General features: G+C 43.4%; 1 protein-coding gene across 2 annotated transcripts in view; it reads right to left on the bottom strand.

Moving 5' to 3' along the window:
- AKAP13 (A-kinase anchoring protein 13) overlaps positions 1-14,761 on the bottom strand; it is a 297,054-nt gene extending 282,293 nt beyond the window's left edge. The window contains exon 1 of one of the 2 annotated variants that reach the window (XM_067555646.1): positions 14,725-14,761. The gene's annotated coding sequence lies outside the window, so the exon portion shown is untranslated. Of the gene's footprint in view, positions 1-13,978; positions 14,023-14,724 lie in introns of those variants that run through there. The other variant, XM_067555644.1, reaches the window with a different exon arrangement.
- Positions 14,762-19,117: the final 4,356 nt, after the last annotated feature.

The raw sequence follows: 19,117 nt of genomic DNA, 5'->3' as shown, positions 1-19,117 counted from the left end.
GGCTGTCTGCAGACTTCCTGTTCACTCCGAAGTATAATATTGGTACATTTCTGCATGATCAAACTAGCACTTACCCTGCTAAAAAGCTCAGCGCAAACGCTAGAAAAACAATTACAGTGGCTCCCTTTTGTGTCATGCAAAATTATTTGTATTTTCTTCAAAATGACACAAGAGAAGGGCGAAAACAAAATGCTCCAAAGCATGTTTCGTTGTCTGATGTTTCTATCATATTAAATATTTCCTTCCTTGCTAATATGCAAAATCATATTATTCTGAAGGAAATCTACTGAAAACAGACAAAAACACAAACAGACAAATACATAATCTCACAGATGCAACTGAATCATTGCAGTTATTTTAACTCAGACTAAACATTAAAACGTATGAAGTCACCTCGGCTTGTTATTTGAAGACCTTTACAGCTTCTATTTGATCCCTCCCAAACTTGCCAGAGAGTTGGTTGAAATCTGGGGAGGGATGTGCAAAAAATTTCAGTAATTTTTGTTATCCAGCTTTCAAAAAGGAACAATATTTCATTTAATTTTTTTCCACAAAAGAGTTGTAATCAGAAAAACTTCAAAAAAAATTATTTGTTCTTGGCCTCCTTCCAACTTGCCATTTAAAAGGAAGACAGAGAGGTGGAAAAGGGACAGACAAGGAAGGAGAAAAGTTAAACTAAAAACACTTATTGTCTCCATTCACCAAAAACATGAAAAATGTAGACAAAGACAGATTGTGAAAAAATTCCAATTTAAAAAAAAAAAAGCCATTTAAAATAAAATGTAATTTGCAAAATTTCAGCCTGGTCCTGTTGTTCCAAATAGCCTAGTGACTTCAGAGTGAGCAGTATCAGATATTGTGATGGCTCAAAACCTCTGAAGGTCAGGGGCAATCTTCTCTCTCCATCATCACTGTACATTCAAATTAATTTGTAAAACAGCTTGTCTCCCGTATTGTATATATAGTTTTCTTTTCATTTTTATTTGATTAAAATTTCCATTTAAAAAAAGCTATTAACCTATATTTTCTTTAGTGAGGTTGGGTGGGAAAAGCAGAAAGCAAAATAACCATGGTGATTTTCTACTCTTCTTTGCACTAATTCCTAGACTTTTATTTTGTCTCACCCACCCACATTCAAAAAGAGGTTTCATGACATAGAAATTCAATTTTTACCATACTTCTATAGTCCTTTAAATGCGTAGATCCCCCTGCAACTGTTAAATTTACCCCGCCAAAGCCTATTTACATAGTACAAATATGAGAGACAAGTAGTAATTATACCTTTGACACACTAAGGCCAAGTGGGGGATTCTGGTCTGACAATGCAGTGAAAGTGAGAGACAGACTAGGAGAGGAGCCACATTCTGTCAAAAGCAACAGATTAACACTTTATTTATTAGGTCTTTAAGTCAGGTACTGCATTTTACACCCTTTATTCTCATAAAGGCACAGATCTCAGACTTATCAGAGAATGGTATCAGAACATGGTGTGCTTCAGTGACTTATATGAACTTTCTCAAACAAAAAACACATTCTTTTTAATACTGCCCTAAGACTTCTCGGTTTGGGTTTGTTTAAATGTATAGTAGCTAGAAGAAGAATGGGTCACTACAGCAAATAAGGAGATCCTTTCTGAAGCCCTGTGTGTGTACATCAGGAGGCACTTAAGCCCAATGGCTGTGTGAGTGGAGGGAGCTGGAGAGGAATTGCAGACAGACATTTCAATTCAAGAATGCTGCCAAGGACTCTGGAAAGCTACAGTTCACTATCTTGGTGTTATTTACATTTCTCAACATCTAGTAATAATCATGCCACAGACAGTATAAAAAAGGAAAATAAGGAGAGACAGAAAAGTACTTATATACAGCATTTTGCTGTTAAAGAGGGGAAAATAGCCTTCCTCATTCTATCTCCTAATCCTGAATTTGTTTCATGTTGCCTCTTTGTGGTCTGTCAGACTGGAGCCAGGGACACACAGAGTTGATGAGAGAACCAAGATTAGAATGTAGGTGTCCCTGCTCCCAGTCCAACAGACCCTAAAACTCTTACCTGGCACACAAAGATATCATGCTTCACCTTACCAACTCTGCTGTAAATCAAAAACCCAAGACCCAAACACGCCCTATTCTTTTATCTGGCTGTGGTGTGCTTGGTACATGACCCAAAGGGACGGGGGTGTCAGTCTGCCTACTTCCCCAATCCTGGATCATGCCAGGTTCTGGGTTGGCCACAAGTTTAAGTGACAGCAGTTGGAACAGTTGCCCAGCACACAGTTTGGTCCATCAGAGAGCACTCCAGCCACACCCCATTCCATCCCCTGCCTGCCCTGATACACACTCTATGCCAGGCAAATGGGGAGAAAAGCGGTAAGAGGGTGATATAGGGCTTACTACACTAGCTCCATGCCCCCTGCAAATTCAGCTTGAATGGCACAAAGCATCTAATTGGGGGCAGGGGAGAGGACAGGGACCTGGGTCAAGAATCTGGTCCATAATCTTTAAAGATTCCTACTGTCCTCATATTGTTAAAAGGTCTACGTTTCAAGTACAGAAGCTATGGCTTGATGTATATGACTGCAGATGTCCATCCTTAGCACATTTTGTAACAGTGGCGCGCTTCCTTTGCTAAAGGAAACTTGCTAGACAGTAACGCTATTTATGGACATACTTCAATGAAACTAGGCAACATTTCAAACTATTATTCATCAATGTTCAAGTAGTGTTTGTTATTGTTCCACCTGCCCTGAAATGAGTAGCCAGAGAAGAAAATGAATCTATTTCCAAAAATGGTGGGTTTAAAAAAAAAAATTAGTAAGCACCGTTAGCAAATGAGTACATTATAGTAGTATCTGAAAATCATTACCACCTCATCAGAGTTGTTTAAGGGAACCAAGTAAAACGTGTTGGTGATTTCAGTCTACTGCATGGTTGTTCATACACAAAGAAATCAATCACAGCTACTATTACTAGCAGATTCAGCAGAGACCAAGCAATGGATGGGCCTGGAGAGCGTCCATGTAAGTGTTCCCTCTCCTCTGCCCCACGCCCAGATCAGGGTTCCCTAAGGAAAGCGAGAAACCTTGCACTACACTTTTCTGCACTTCACCTGATTAGGAGATTTCAGTTTCCAGTTTCTGGGCAACATTCACCAGCTCCATTGTTTTTAAAAGAAACTTGATACGAAGCACATTAACCCCCAGAAGCTGGGAATATAGGTGACGGGGGATGGCTCACTTGATGATTACCTGTTCTGTTCATTCCCTCTGAACCACCTGGCATTGGCCACTGTCAGAAAACAGGCTAGAGGGACCACTGGTCTGACACAGTATGGCCGTCCTTATGATCATGTTGCTAATTAACTCGGGTGACTGGCGAGTATAATGTACTTCTTACAGGTACTCTAGCTCCCGAGATGTATGTGTTTCAGAGTGTTTTTAATAAAAGTATCGTCATATTTAAATGCCAACTGTCTCATAATTCCTTTTCTATAAAGGCATGTTCCACTCAGAGGAAGCACCTCATACAAAGTGAATTTGAAATGCCAGAAGTTTTGCAAAGAGCTGAAGGACATTTGGAAGGGTAGCTGTAGATTTATAATGAACCTCAGTGTTTCATCAGCAAAAACAAGTCTATTCTTAGATTTCCCCCTTTGGTGTTTCCCATAATCTTCCTTCTCTCTCTCTTATTCCCTTGGGAAAATAATTTCATGGCTACCAGAAATGGGAAGAACCTGTTCTTCTAAACAGATGGATGAAATAATAAAATATCCCAAAAAGAAAGGCACACACAAAACTAGTCAAACATTAGGACTGTAACACAAACAAAAACCGCACAGGAAACACAAGAAGTTAAAAATAGATGATCAAGCTTTACTTTGATTTCCTTCCTGGCTTTTGAGCCATTGGATCCTTTATATGTAGGAGTAAGGGGGGAGGTAAGACAACTACAGACAGTCCTGCAGATAGGTGAAAAAGAGCCAACACTTCAACAGCAAGGTCTGCTCCAATATTGCACACATTCCTCAGCAGGCTTAGGCACAAACCACTGAGTTGGACAACTGTATCCAGGCTCTCGCCCACCATGACAATGGAGGGCAAGTTCCCTGCATGAAGGGCTAAAACAGAGCCTTGAATCAAGGCCAGTGACACACACACAGCTCTCTCCATACACTTCACCATATATGATCATACCACTCCTACCAGTGGACAAAAATCAGCTCATAGATGAAGAACAGCTGGTTGAAACTGAACCGCAGCAAGCCATAGGTTATGCTAACAGGCAGAGGAAAGCATTCTGAAGAGCTTGCATCACTGGTTCAGTCTCTTTTGGTTTAAGAAATTCATCCGCAATTGGTCCATTCAGTCTGCAGTTTAGGAGCACTCTGTGGAGTCATTGCAAATGCTAAGCTGTCACATAGCAACATCTGAGAGTAATGCTTTATACCATCGCCAACTGCCTAGAGACTCCCTCCTATCCTTGATAGATGATGACCTGGTCTCAGTTACTCATGCCTTTGTCACCTCTCAGCTAGACTAGAGCAATGCAATACACTTGGGCATGAAGTCCAACTGGTAAAGAAGGCACATCTATCTCCTCAGAAACACAGGCTACTGAAAGCACATCAAGCCAGTTCTCCACTCCCTACACCGGCTTCTCACAGAATATGGAATCAAGTTCATGGTCCTGATCCTTATCTTCAAAGACGCTCAATGCCCTGGGCCCAGGGGATCTAAAACATTGACTAAAGCTCCAGGATGAAGATCATGATCAACAGCAATGCTCCTTAGGCACAAATGAACTTTCTACAATTAAGGTTAAAGCTCATCTTGTGAGGCAGACAGAACTGTCTCCGGGTCCAGTCCAAGACTGTGGAATGAATTGCCCCAGGAAGCCCACCACAAACCTCACCACCTTCATTTCTGCAACTTGCCTTCCTTAACACACACACCCCCCATCTCCAAACTCAGACACTCCACTGCACAGACTTCTGCCCATGAAGAGAGGACAAGAGAACAAACTCCACTAAATGGATGTTAGTCACATCACTAAATGCACTACTGGATGGCGCTGTGATACTACAGCGATGAGCACAGCATAAGAACAGTAGCAGGAACAAAAGACTTGACAGCTGCTTTGATAGCATCCCTATCAAATTCAAAATCATGGTCAAAGCGAGGGTTAGGAGGAGCCGGGGATTCTACACAGCTTTGAGAGCATCCTGGTTCAGGGGACACTTCAGAAGCCTAACTCTCAGGCATATAGAATACCTAGACCCCTTCTCACCCACAGGAACAAATCTCAGCAGGGCCTACTTAAGTCCTTCCAAGCTAGAGAAGTGGAGTGTCATGCTGAGCGAGTGTTTTTAAATGACATCAAAAGGACTAAGAACATTAAAGATCTATGGGTATTTTTCCTAAGCATAAGAGATTCTGTCAGTGAATATGGCAAGCTTTCCATTCCCATTATTGTGCAGCATGTAGTGTGCTACTTATTATTTTATATTATTTGTATCACCATAGCACCTAGGAGCCCCAGTCTTGGACCAGCATAATGGGTACTTCCTGCCCTGAAAGCAATAGTTTGTAAAGCACTTTGGGATCCCTTTTGAGATTAAAGGAACTATGTTATCTCTATGTGAATGAGCTATTTGTTACACTCCAAGCTAACCCATTCAATCGAAAAGTCCTCTATTTCATTTCCAAATCATTTTTGAATTAATACAACCCCAAAATTGGACTATGCTTTCTTTGCAGTGGTTAGCAACCCATTCATTGATTATGTTCCCTCTCTGGCACTGCGGGGGCCAGGCTCAAATCATGTGTCAATCTATTTGTCCAGCCCTGTATTAAAACCTCATTCCTTCCTGCCCACTTAGATATTCTGTGAGATATGCATTTCACCTGCTTTGTTAGGCTACTATTCAGAGATCAAGTAGCTTGTTTTAATATTGATACAAATTAATCCATCCCAGAACAAAATCTCCCTTCCCATGAAATTTCACTTGCCCTCCTCAGGCTGCACCTCAATACTGCTACATCCAGGCTGTTAGGAGTCATGGTGAACATGTCCCATTAAGAGTCACCCTTTATTTGGTATTTGAACATCTACCCTCTTTATTCAAGACTGTCTCTGGGAATTCTGCATTGGCCTTTGGGACAGTTGGACATCTATGCTATCTCACTCCAGCTCATCACCAAGAGCTTCTCAGGAACTGGGCTGCCTTTGGTTCCCACACATGGAGGACCCAAATCCCACCGAGAATTTGACAATACAGAGGCAGACTTTGCATAAAATTACGCTGATGTTGGCTACATCACCTAATACAGGAAATTCTCCCAGTATCTACAGGGACCTAAAGCAGATTTTTCCCTCTCCCCTCAATACTACAGAGCCACACATATCGATTGCATGTAGGCACATCCATGGACACAGAAGAAAAGAGGGATGTTGGGTTGACAGCTGATCACCCTTTGAGAAAGTCTAGGCTATTTCAATTGGTTTTCTGCTTTTATATCAGTTGTGTGGTAGGGGAAATGCTCTAGACATTTAAACCCTTTTTTCCTAACCCAGAATGTTTGAACTGCATGGTACAAATTAAAAGAAGTCTACATATAGGCTTACACAATGATTGCTAATGGTAATTTCTAATCCCTCTTATTCAAAGTACTAGAAGTCCTTCAATCCAGCCTTTCACAGAACATTAGAACCTGTCAGGTAAGTCTCTAATGAGGCATAATTGAAAGCCATTTAGGTTGCAAAAAAACACTTTCCAGGGGTGCAGGCAATGGGTCAGACTGGGCAAAAAACCCAAACTTTCACAATGCAGAACCACAGAAGAATAATCAATTAATAGTTTTAGGATAGGAATAATTCTCTGCACCCGGCAAAGGCTCTCAAAGTGAATGTGAATTCCCCTCTCCCCTATAACAGCACTTTTCCCCTTGCCCATCCCCATCCAAACACTGGTTGTCCCAACCACAAGTATGTATTTCCTGAGGTTTCGGCATCCCAGAGGCAACTCAAAAGGAAAGTAAGGACATAGTGAGCAATCCTTCCCCTTCATTAAGCCTCCATTTTCTGCATTTCCCCCCCACCCATTCTGTTTTCCTTAACAGCAAATAGAGCCCCAAAAGTTATCCTGATGTTGAGAAGAGGGGCAAATGCTCAGAAGTACAGGAAGAAGCTGAATACTAAGATATGACTATATGTAACACTTTCATCAAGAGAACTAAACTCATTTTCAGAGCAGTGCTTCAAGTACTAAAATGCATCCCAAACATAATCCCTTTTCCTTATTCACAGTTTAGAATTAGAGTGCAACCGGCTAAACCATGATTAGACAAAATGATCCTTCTTGTGAGGATCATAGCAACACATTACCACTCTCTAAAAAAAAAACACACACACCCCCATGCTCCCAGTTCTACTAGGCATCCTTAAATTCACAAGAGTAATGGCAAGAATAAGGTGGAGCCAAACAGCACCTGTGCCATCAGCTGCATGGTAGCCCATAAGGCAGGAAAGATTGAGTCAGTATTTTTATTTTGAAGACAGAGCATTGTTTAAAACAGCTCTGGTATAGGAAAATACTTTCTTGTTAGTAAGGTTTTACTAATTATAACACTGAGTTTTATATTGCAGTTACACCACTGGATGCGGAGCCATGATGAATGAAAGAAGAGACATTCACTCTCCTGACTAATTTTGCCAAAAGCTTTGGATATGAGAACTTAGATGAGGCTATGAAGTGTGCAACAGGTTTTAAAAATGCTTACTGTTTTGGACTGGATTAAGCTTGCATGATAAAAGCATGTAGCTACATGCAGAACTCCGACATGGGCACACTGAGAATTCACTGGCATAAGGCTTTAAATATCACAGTCCCTTTGTACTCTGAAAGGACCACAATATATCAACCCTAGAGAGAATGGGACATATCAAAATTCCTCCCCTTTTCTACATCTAACCTGTCATCTGTTTTCTCTCCCCCTCAAAAACAAACTAACGACATGGTTAAGTACTTTAAGAGAAAATACCTAATTCCCACCAATACTGGAGAAAGGTTGAGTGGAATCTGGCCTCCCAACAAGCTACTCTCTATATAAAGTACTCACATTGCCAACTTTGCTTTCTAAAACCATCTTACAGAGAACATGTAAACATCCATTTGGGAAAATTTCAAGCCAAGAAGTGCTGCTCTAAGATTGATGCAGTTTAACATTTTCCACAAACCTGACTGGCCATCAAGGCAAGGTCCAGGAGACATGGTAACGAAGATCAGAAGCAGTCAGTAGCTTCAGGCATGTGTTTTGGCAAGCGCCAAACATTTAGAATTTTTCTTATTCTATTATTCTATTTATGTTGCAGAAATGAATTCACAAATGCCTGAAAATTAACACTCAGACTGATGTCAGCTACATGTTCCTTAGCAGATGTGTTTACATTAAATGGACTCACAAGAACAACTGAACTGGATCTCTCTGGTTGGCTCAGTCCTACAATTCCTACTGATGTGAGTAATCCCTTGTCATTCAAGCAGTTCCATGGAAATGAATGGGACAAGTCATGCAAAGCTTAACCATTGGAAGGGCAGGAACATTTATTTGGGAAGTAATTTATTTCTAACATGGTCAGGACAGCATCACAGGAAACTTATTTTTGGAATGAAGGGCAAGCTGGCTAATTTTGAAAAAGTGAGCTGGGTGTGGAGAAGAGGCATTACTGATGTTTATAGAAGATAGAAATCCAAAGCAAATATAAATGCAGAAATAGGGATCTCAGATTGCCTCAGAGGAGAAAGATTAACATACACTAGTTCTATGGGATGGGATCATCTTGTGAATTAAAGTATATATAGAAAAAAGTACAGACATAGGCTTTGAGTCTGGCCTCTGCCAAGGCATCTGTATACAAGTTGTGAAGCTGTACAGGGCCCGTAGTTCTGGCAGATCTCTCCAACCACAAGAGGGATATCATAGTAGCATAGGCCCCTAAAAATCCCAGGCATAGAGAATGTGGTTCCAGGTATTCTGTGCTATTGGATGGGGAGATGTTGCAGCACACAAAAGTCAAAGCAGTCTCTGGGGCCACTCTAGTTTATGCTAGGCACCACTCCAGTCACCCTGGTTTCCTCCAGAATCAAGGAGATGCAAAGATCACAGAGTCCCCACCACAAAGATCTCTACAGTTGCTTTCAGCTCAGCTTCACTGTAGCTCAGAATTGGAGCTGCAAAGTTGCCCATCAGACTTCTACATTACTTCAGTTTTACCATCTACTAATCTTACCAATATTTTGCTGGAAGTTACCTAACACTCTCCAGCATCAGGTCTCTTTATAAAGAGAGAAAAAGAAGATTGGTCTTTAACGAACACAGCAATCCCACATTGGGACACATGATTGAGTTACATTCTTTTAGACATGTCAATAGATTTCAACAGTCATCTTGCTGGAGGAGTTAGGGAAAAAACCCCATAATTTTTCAGAAGTGGATATACTGATTTGTACATACCACCCGCTATTGTACAATTTTGCCACATATAAAAGCTAAACACATGGTAAAAGATGTCTTTTTGCCAGTGAAGACAATACCTTTGAGTCTGATATTTATTTGTTGAGAACATTTTATCTATTACACACTTCCAAACAACCCTATGTAACTTCACTGGATTTACAGCTGCAACACTATGAATTAGAAAACGTATTTGCATTTTTATCTTGTAGTCTTCTTTGATGATGTCACACTCTTAAAAAGACACAAATGGATATGATATGCATGTGTGTTGGGGAAGATGTGTTCTATAAATTGAATGTAGCAACACATTCATAATGTAAATGCTTTTTCTGGAATGCTGTCAGCATACTTCCTTATCATTAGCCAAAAGAACACTTTAAGTGAGGGTTATAGCCTTCTAAAGCCACATAAAGGTCAATTCCAAGGAAGAAAGACAGGTAAGAAAAGGACTCTTTATAAGCTGTCTCCATGTTTTTGCTGTTATCTGCAGTAATCAAGAAGTCTGGTTCTGAGTGATAACACCAGAAACATTAAGTGGTTGACTATTCAGGGAGTACTAGAGATGGCTGGAATTTTTCTGTCCAAGCCATTTTTCCAGCAGAAAATGAGGTGTTTGATTATATAAAATTCTTTGTGAACAGTGTCAGCTTTCTGTGGAAAACTGACTTTTCATAGAAGACCAATGACCAAAACATTTCTAGATGATAACCATACATTTTGATGAAAAAAAGCTGCCATAGTGCCTCCTGAGAGATCTGATTTAGGTTCCTATTGCCACCATTATCCTCTACAGGCTGGGTTCCCCAGATGGAAGACATGTCCTATGATGAACCATGGTCAGGCACTCCCATGAGGTACTGCAGCATCCTACCAAGAGTGGAGACTATAGTGCATCCTGGAAAATGTAGTCCAGCCAGGACATCCCTCCCCCTTCTCCATATAGAGGACATATAGAGCACAGGACTACCAGACTACAACTCCCATGAGGCATCATGACAGCCTTTCCAAATCAAAATGGTCTTTTTTGACAAAAAAGTTGAAGCGTTCCAAGGAGTTAAGATTTTTTCGATCAGCAAGTACCTATCCAAAGCTAGAGAACAAGATGTTTATTGATCAGTATCGTGAAGCTTTTAGAAGTCCTGCCCACGCCATGTAGAACTCACTACTAAACTCTTAGCAGGAAGTACCTCTTAACAAGCTGCATTCTGACCACCACCATTAACCTGAAGTAAACATACTCACACACCTGAGTAACAAGGAGGACTACTTTTCCCCCTTCTTTAAGGGTGGGGAAATCCAGTATCACAGAACTGGATTGAGACTGGAAAGCTCAAGAGACCAAAAATGGTGTACGAAGCCTTCCCGCTACAGATCACAGCTCCACGTTCACCCTGCATAGCGGTGATAGAGTTGGTAGTCTCAGTCCAGTTCCTAGCCAGCAGGTGCCCACATCACAAGTATCACCGTTAGCTGAGATGCCAAGGATTTAATGCACACAAACTAAGGTGGCAAGCACCCAGAAGTCCAACGTTTGAGAGTGCTTGGCACCTCTCAGGATCAAATGCTAACATGCTCTCAATCATAAACATGAAGAGTAAACAAGGCAGTATGACCAAGATTTTTTTTAAGTCACTAATGATGACTTAATGATGATGTTTGGGTGTCCAACTGAAGACCCCTTAAGAAAGGCCCAACTCTTAGAAAGTGCTAAGCAGCCATCCTCTGAAAAGGCAGGCCCCTTTCAGGTCTGAACACCTCATCATCCCTCTCCCCTTCTCCCCCCAGTGAAGTTGGGAAGTGCTATTATCCCCACTTTATGGATGGGTAACTGAAGCACAGAGTCTAGATGACTTGCACAAGGTCACACAGGAAGTCTGTGGTAGAACAGAGAATTGAATTCAGGTCTCATGCCCCAGACTAGCACCTTAAATAGTGGGCCCTCCTTCCTCTAGCTAGGTATCCCACATGGGTACCCAAAACCACTGGCCACATTTTACAATACTGGCCAATACCATATGCTTAAAAACATGCAGAATATTTTAGTGTTGGCAAGCTGTGTATGCTCATGCAAAATAACCACATCATGAAGTATAAGCTGATGAGCTACCTAAAAGCTATATTTGATACATAGATATTCTTGTTAAGGTTCTTTAAGGGGACAGTCGAGGCTGGTTGGTTGGCCAGCCCACAGTCTACCAATGAACTTTCCAAAGGAAAATAGTTTAGGTAACAGGATATATGATGGGGAAGGATAGTCTTGTAGTTAGAGCGATGTACTGGAGGTCTGCATTCAACTCCTCTCTTTGCCACAAACTTCCTATGTAACTTTGACCAATTCATTCTCTGAGAGTCAGTACCCCAGATCTATACCTGGGGAAACATTATCCCCAGCTTCAGAGATGTTGCGAAGTCAACTTCATTAAAATCTGTGAGGCTATCAGATATTATGGTGATGGGAAAAATACAAAAACACCCCCTCCATTAAATGATTCTTTATTATCTTACACTTTTTTGAGGTATCTGGAACCTAACTCACCTTAGTAACCCTACGAATAGTCAGTGTGTACAAAACAAAAGAAAAAATCTGGAGATGGAATGATTTCACTAGGTTACTGTAAACGGAAACCACACCATTTTTTGTCCCTTTAAAACTGTTCAAATTACAATTACCCAGAACTCTCAGCACATAAAACATTCATGCAACTCAGGACAACTGTCTAAACTTGGTTTATAGTTTACATGCTTAACATACTTCTACCGCACCACATATCTCCTACTTATTTTAAGTTTCATGGCTGATTGAAGAACTAGACAGTCATGCTACTGAGTGTTTTACTATCATGTGTGTTCATCGAGACATCTGTGCACCTCTAAGGTGACAGGATACCATATCAGATGGAATTAATATATTATGCTCATACAACACCACTATGAAAATAGCCTTGAATGCAAGAATGAAAAGATATACAGTGAAGCAGTGTAAAAGACACTGCAGTGGAAGCAATTAGAGAGGTCAGTAAAACTGGTCTCTGCTAATCCCAACTCCTTTGTATGACCTGCAGGGATAACATGGACACAGAAAGTGGATTAATAAACCCTGACAGTTAAAAGGTTAAGAAACAGCAGCACTTCCATGACCCTTGCTCAGGAATTCCACAGATTTTTTTTCAAACAAAAAGTCTGTTTGATTTAACTATAGAAACAAACATATATGTGCAGTGCCTTTTAAAAACCACAAAACAAAAACATGAAGCATGTCTATAACAATGGCCCCCATTAGGATAACTTCAGAGATTCACAGAAACACAAATATCCTAACGTGAAAAATCCACAGCAGTCTTGCTTATTGAACAGATTGTGTTTTAGCTCTTGGATTACTTTCCTTGCAATAAATTTGAGACATTAAGAGTAATCTGACTATACTACTGAAATTGAAATGAAGTATTTCACGTCACAACATCCATGATTTTGATGCAGAGGGCGTTTATTTTAGAAACATACATTGCCATTTTTCTAAAAACTCCTCCCAGGCACGCACATCGCCGTGGGTAAAAAGTTTAGAAAGCCACATTCTGTTCATTTATGAGTAAAATGGCTTTCAAAGCTCACATTCCTCTCCCCTCACCCCTACTAGTTCCTCAGCATAAGAGGGGTTTAATAATTGGTGGCAACAGCTCAAACTCAGAGAAGTTGGTAGTTACCGCAGCACAGACCAGAGCGGAGGGAAAAGTGGGCTAGGGTTTGGACACAATAAAGTATGTTTGCAATTAGCAAGAGCAGAAACAAAGAAAAGAAAAGGAGAGAGAAAAGAAAAACTAGCTCCCCAGACCAGGTCTGCCCGATCCATCAGTGACCATGGCTCTGAGCCCCAGCCACAAATCGTAGCGAGGCAGCCCCGGGCAGCTCAGGGAAGACACAGAGTTGCAGCTAGGACAGCCCGGGGTGGTTCAGGACTTGGGGACGCGCCTGGTGGGAGCTTCCATGTGCATTTGAAAGAGAGCCCCCTTTAAGGCCCCCAGATGCGGCAGGGGCTGGGAGGAGGCTGCAACACACACTGGCCCTGCGTCCCGGCAGTGAGGGTCGCAAAGCCAACCAGGGGGGAGGGGGCAGGATAGCGGGACAAGGAGGGTGGGGGGAGAAGGACGCGAAGGGGGGGGACTTTCTCTACCCGGGAGATGGGATGCAGGAGCAGAACGACCCCCAGCAGCAGAACCGCAGCGCCGCGAGCGCAGCCAGACGCGCCCCCCCCCCCCCTACCCCGGAGGGCGGGGGCAGCTCGCCCCTGCACGGTGCCACCTCCTCCCGCTGGCAGTCGTCGGGGGGCACCCACCCCCCCGCTCTTCCCCCCCGCACCCCGCCGGCAGAGCGTATCTCCCGAGGCAGACCAGCCCCCCGCCGCCCCAACCCCTGGCGGGCCTCCCCGAGACTTCTCCCAACTCCTGCAAACTCGCTCGCTCGCTCACTCACCCCGCGGGCGGGGCTGCTTCGCCTCCGGCGGCGGGGACGGCGGGGAAAGGGGGACAATGGCTGGCGGGCACCGGGCGCTGGTGCAACAGGCGGCGGCACCCGAGCGCTGCCGGCGGCTCCCTCTCCCTCCGCGGCCCCTCCGAGCAGCCAGCCAGGACGCATGCGCCACCGGCGAGAAGGGCGGGGGGGGGGGAGAGCAGTCCTCCTCCGAGCGCGGGGGGTGAAGCGCGAGGCGGCTCTGATTGCACGCGGGGGGGGGGGAGAGGGGGAGCTCCGTGAGCTGGCGGCTCCCACTGGGTGTGCGCGCGCGAGCGGGCGGGCGGCCCCGGCTGGCGTGGAGACGGGACACGGGGGGAGGAGGAGGGCGCCGGGCCGGCTCGAGTCCGGAGCGTTTTGCGGGAGGGGTGGAGAATCCAAAGGCTTCCCGGGCTCAGTTCAGTTCTGCCGGAGGATCCCAGAGCGTTTCCCCCGCTTGCAGGGATTCAGCCCCCCCACACCCCCGTGACGTGCCTGTTTCCCTCCTCACTTTACAGAGGGGGAAACTGAGGCACGGATCACTAACGTGACTGGCCCCAAGCTCTCCTGCTCTTCAGGCCCGAGCTTTAATCAACAGGTCATCCTTCCCCTTCCGGCAGCACCGATAAATCCCGGAGAGAAACGGATTTTCTGTATATTGTAATTCTTCTGTAAAGATCCGGGTAGAAAAATAGGCTGGCCGCAGCTTTTAAAGTTACTAATTTACTTACCTCGAAGTTTAGTAAATTACTGGCCGTTCGAGCTGGGGAACTCCTCTCTGCACGTTGGAATTTTGTAACATTTCAGACGCTCTGCCCCGCTTTACGGTTTCCCCCACGCTTCACTGAGTTTCAAAAAACATTCTCCTCCCCCTGAAAGAAATATAAATGTGTACGATTAAAACTACACCGACCCTTGAGAATGTCACTAATTTGTAACTAAAGGGACGCCTGCTCTCTGTAAAGAAACATGCCGCCGTGGTTTGCTGGTACCCAGCAGAACTCGCTTCCTCTTCTAATCTAGGTCCTCTCTGGGTATGCAGGTGCACTACAGATCTGCTGGGACACCTGAGGAGCAGGGGAGGCACTGCCACATCTGTCCATCCTCCCATATTGTGGGGAGCCCAGATTAGAGCAGCCACAGGGCTACTCCAATTCTACTTTCTGAAAGTCCCATAAAGGCTTGTCCCTTAGGTCCAAGAGGGAATTGCATTCTGACTTGCCCTCAGTGCGCCCCCTATTAGCTGGGCAGGCAGAGAATGCTGTACAGCTGGCTATATTTATGTTATACAGCTTGGGGATTTTCCCTGTCAGGGACTCCCCAGCGGCTTTAAGTCCCTTTGCACCACTGGAGCTGCACAAAGGGTATCTGCATCAGGCAGATGACCTCTCTCATGTTTCACACACTCACATGGCACAAAAAATGAAATCTTTCTCAAAAGGGATATAATGTCTGGTCGAAGGCAGGGGAAAGCTCAATTTATCTGCACCCAGAAGAGCATCCTACCCTTACAATTGGCTAAATCCTGACATTTTTCACTTGGTTTTTACTCTGTTTCTCTTCATTAAAGTCAATGGCTCTTTTGCCCCAGGAAAAACCTGAGCGGGGAAAAATGAGCATAGACCTCAGTATTTCGTCCCAAAACCTTTTTATCTGTAAAGTGACCATTCTAATTTAGTGGTTCTCAGATTGGGATTTGTGGTCCACATGGATGGAAGATCTTCAAGTGCCTGAGGTGAAATCCTGGCCCCACTGAAGTCAGAGCCTTGCCATTGACTGCAGTGGCACCAAGATTCCGCCTCTCTTTCCCCAGTACAATTTATGCATAGACTAACATATTTGTTGGTTTTTTTTAATGGGGAAATTACAGCTTTTTCCAGACTGGGAAGAGAGATTGCTGGTCTCCCAAAACCTGAGAAGCCTTGTTTTGATTCCAGGGAGGTACTTCTAGTGAGTTTTATCACCTACATTTCACCTTGATGTTTCTCTCTCAAGTGTGACTTTTTCCAGTTTATTCAGCTGCTCTCTGAATTCTAATTAATTATAATACTGTGTTTCTGTATTAAAGTTAAAGGAACATGGTCAACTTTTTAAAGCCCTTGATTTATTTTTATTTGAAGGGAATAACTTTCACCCGCTAAACTTTAGCTTTAGTTGTATGTTTCAGTTTGTGTTGAATTTCTAATGTTTCCTCCTCCAGCTATTATAAGGCATCTCCTTCTAGTGTTTCTGGCATTATACAGTCTTTAGCAGTGAAACGTGATCCTCTGCAAATAAATGTGGCACACAGTACCCAGAACAACATTCTGTTGCATGCATCATATGAGTGATCCCTGCAAAGGGAAGGACCCATTTTGTTGTGTTTGAGTTGCTCACAGATTGGGTGCACATATAATATCCTATGTTTCTGCAGTGATTCTCATACCACTATAATCCTCACAATACCCCTGTGAGTTGAGTACATATGATATCCCCTATTATACACCTTGGGAAACTATGGCAAAGACTGAGGGCTAAACTCAGCCCTGGGTGACATTGACACAGGAAAATGTGGCTCAAAAAATTTGACTTGTCAAACCCACAAGTCAGCGGCAGAGCACATATTTCCTGTCTTCTAGTCATAGTAACCACTAGAAATCATAACCTCACCAGAGCAACTTTTGTCCTAAAGGACCGACAGCACTGTGCTAAATATGGGCCTGATCCTGTGCCCATTTAAGTTAATGGCAAGAGTCATTTTAACGGACATGGGAAGACCGATCAGGCCCTTATATAGTGCACAAGAATCATTTCACTACTGGAGTAACACGCTCACCTTTGGATCTGGAACAAACTTCTGCTGTTTTACAGCACATCATTATATGACTATTTAGAACATGATGAGAATAACAACTTTGGCAGTTGAAGCTGCAAGGGATGGTGTGGGGGGGGAGAGGGATTATACGAAGGGACACTATAAGTACCCAAATACCTCTTCCCTGGTAAGAAAGGGCCATGGGTTCTTTAATGGCTATGACTAGTCAGAGCCTCATTTTTATGGATCATCTAACAGACTGGAAGTCCAGGTACACGTTATTGACTCAGAGGAAAGAGTGCCACCTAGTGAAACCCCGCTTCCTGCAGCACCTGGGTGTCCCGTGGAAGTGTGCCATCAAAGCACTGACCCAGCACCACCCATAAGGACAAACACAATAACAAGGCATGGTAACAGCTGTATAAACCTTTCCTTATAACGTATGGAAAAACATATTTTTCCCCACTTAGACTCCTGTCAAGGGAGTGTTCCTGCATTCGCAGCTAGGCATATAGCAGACAACCCCCTACATCACAAGTCAGCACCCCTCTTTCTCTCTCACACGCATTCCTATACACACATTTAACAGCTGTAAACACTTTGTAAATGCTTACAGAGAGTTCTTTAAACGTGAGGAGGCAAAGCTAAGCAGTCGCTTGAGAGATTGTACCCTAATTGCAACATGCTCTACAACGAACTCCACTGTAATGGAAAAGGTCTGTCAATTTACCTCCATCCTGATTCTCTGCAACCTCAGCACTGCAGCTCTCTATCAAGTGGATATTGCCAATTGGATAAAACAGTGCAGTGATTTTGTGATGTAGGTGAAGTAGGAACCGGGTTTTGGTACATTGGCTCTGAGGACATCAGAGTACTTTCTCAACAGGTTAACCTTCATCTCCTACCTGTGAGGTACGTATTATGCCCATTTTACTGATGAGCAGAGAGAGATTAAGCAAGATGCCTAAGACCACGTAGCAAAACAACATACCAGGGAATCAAACTGAAGAGCCCAATTCATTGTTGGACTTTGGCCCTTTTCATCGGGTAGGCTAACTCAAAATGGCTATAGAGCAGGCATAACCCAGCCCACCAGGAATACCACCGGTGCAGGGGAATCTTGATGCCAGGGAAAGAATCAACTCCACCAAGCACTGACTCTGTACCACATCCACACTAGATCTGGGCAATGGAGGCCCAGATGGGATGGCCGGGGGAGTATCGCACAGATGAGGTGAGGGCAGGTCTGTGGAGAAAGGGAGGAGTGAGTTAAATGAAAGATCATAGTCAGGATACCCTTGAAATTCTATACCTCTGCAAAGTCCCAAAGGGTTCTATTATTATTAATATTGCAGTAGCACATAGGAGCACCAGTCATTGACCATGACCTTATTGTGGTAGGCACGGTATAAGCACAAAAAGTTGGTTCTGTCCTCGAAAGCTTGCAATCTAAGTTGAATCCAAGGATCAGTTTAGAGCAGACTTTAGGGCTACTATAACCTGCACTGGAAGGTCACACTGGCCCCTGCAGCCCCTGAATGGAGCAGGTACAAACTCCCTGCCATCTGTTCCTGTGCCACTGCCTGTCCCAGCAATTCCTGACTCATGTTGCCATATCGAGAGGGGAGAAACGCAAAAGGAAATTGATTAGAAAGTTGGTTAGGCTCCTGTGTAAAGAGATTGCTGCAGAGGGAAGTGTCCCTTTTCATTTGTCTCAAGCTCTGGAGGAAGCTTGCTACAAAAAGAACCATCCTACTCAGATTTTGCAGTCAACTCTGGATAAAGATTAATTTAAAAGGAAATGAATTAATCCTAGTCAGTTTCATGTTGTGCAATTGCTTAAGAGTGTGTACTATTTTGAGATTTTCTATACTTTTGAGCAGAATTCCTCCTTAGAAAATAGGGGACATCACTGAAAATGGCACAATCTGTGGGACTTCAATAATATACTTTGGGGGTCTTTTGTATTGGTCCTCTGGTTTCTAAGCCTTTAGGGTTCACTTGGGTCACATTTTCAAGCTTTTCCTGGCATCCACAAGGGCTGGAAACTTTCCTTTTGAAAAAAGATAAGCTAAGATTCTCGCAATTTTTTTTATTCCAGGAGCTGAGGCTTTAAGAAAAAACAAATCTCACCAGACTCACAGTAAAACCTTGTGTGTTGGCAGCATTGTATATAAAAGAAGCTGCAGAGAGAAACAGACAGAGATACAGACTAGAGGAATCCCACCATGGGGCTAATACTGTGCCTTCAGCTACTTTGATCAAGTCCATTCCTATCACTTTAAAATAAGCAGCTCATCTTGATATATGTGTGGCCAGTAATAGGTGTG

This window comes from Emydura macquarii, unplaced genomic scaffold (assembly GCF_026122565.2).
Source record: "Emydura macquarii macquarii isolate MOO-44397 ecotype Brisbane River unplaced genomic scaffold, CSIRO-AGI_Emac_v2 contig_1644, whole genome shotgun sequence".
Classification (NCBI taxonomy): domain Eukaryota; kingdom Metazoa; phylum Chordata; order Testudines; family Chelidae; genus Emydura; species Emydura macquarii.
This window is presented reverse-complemented; position numbering and strand designations above follow the sequence as displayed.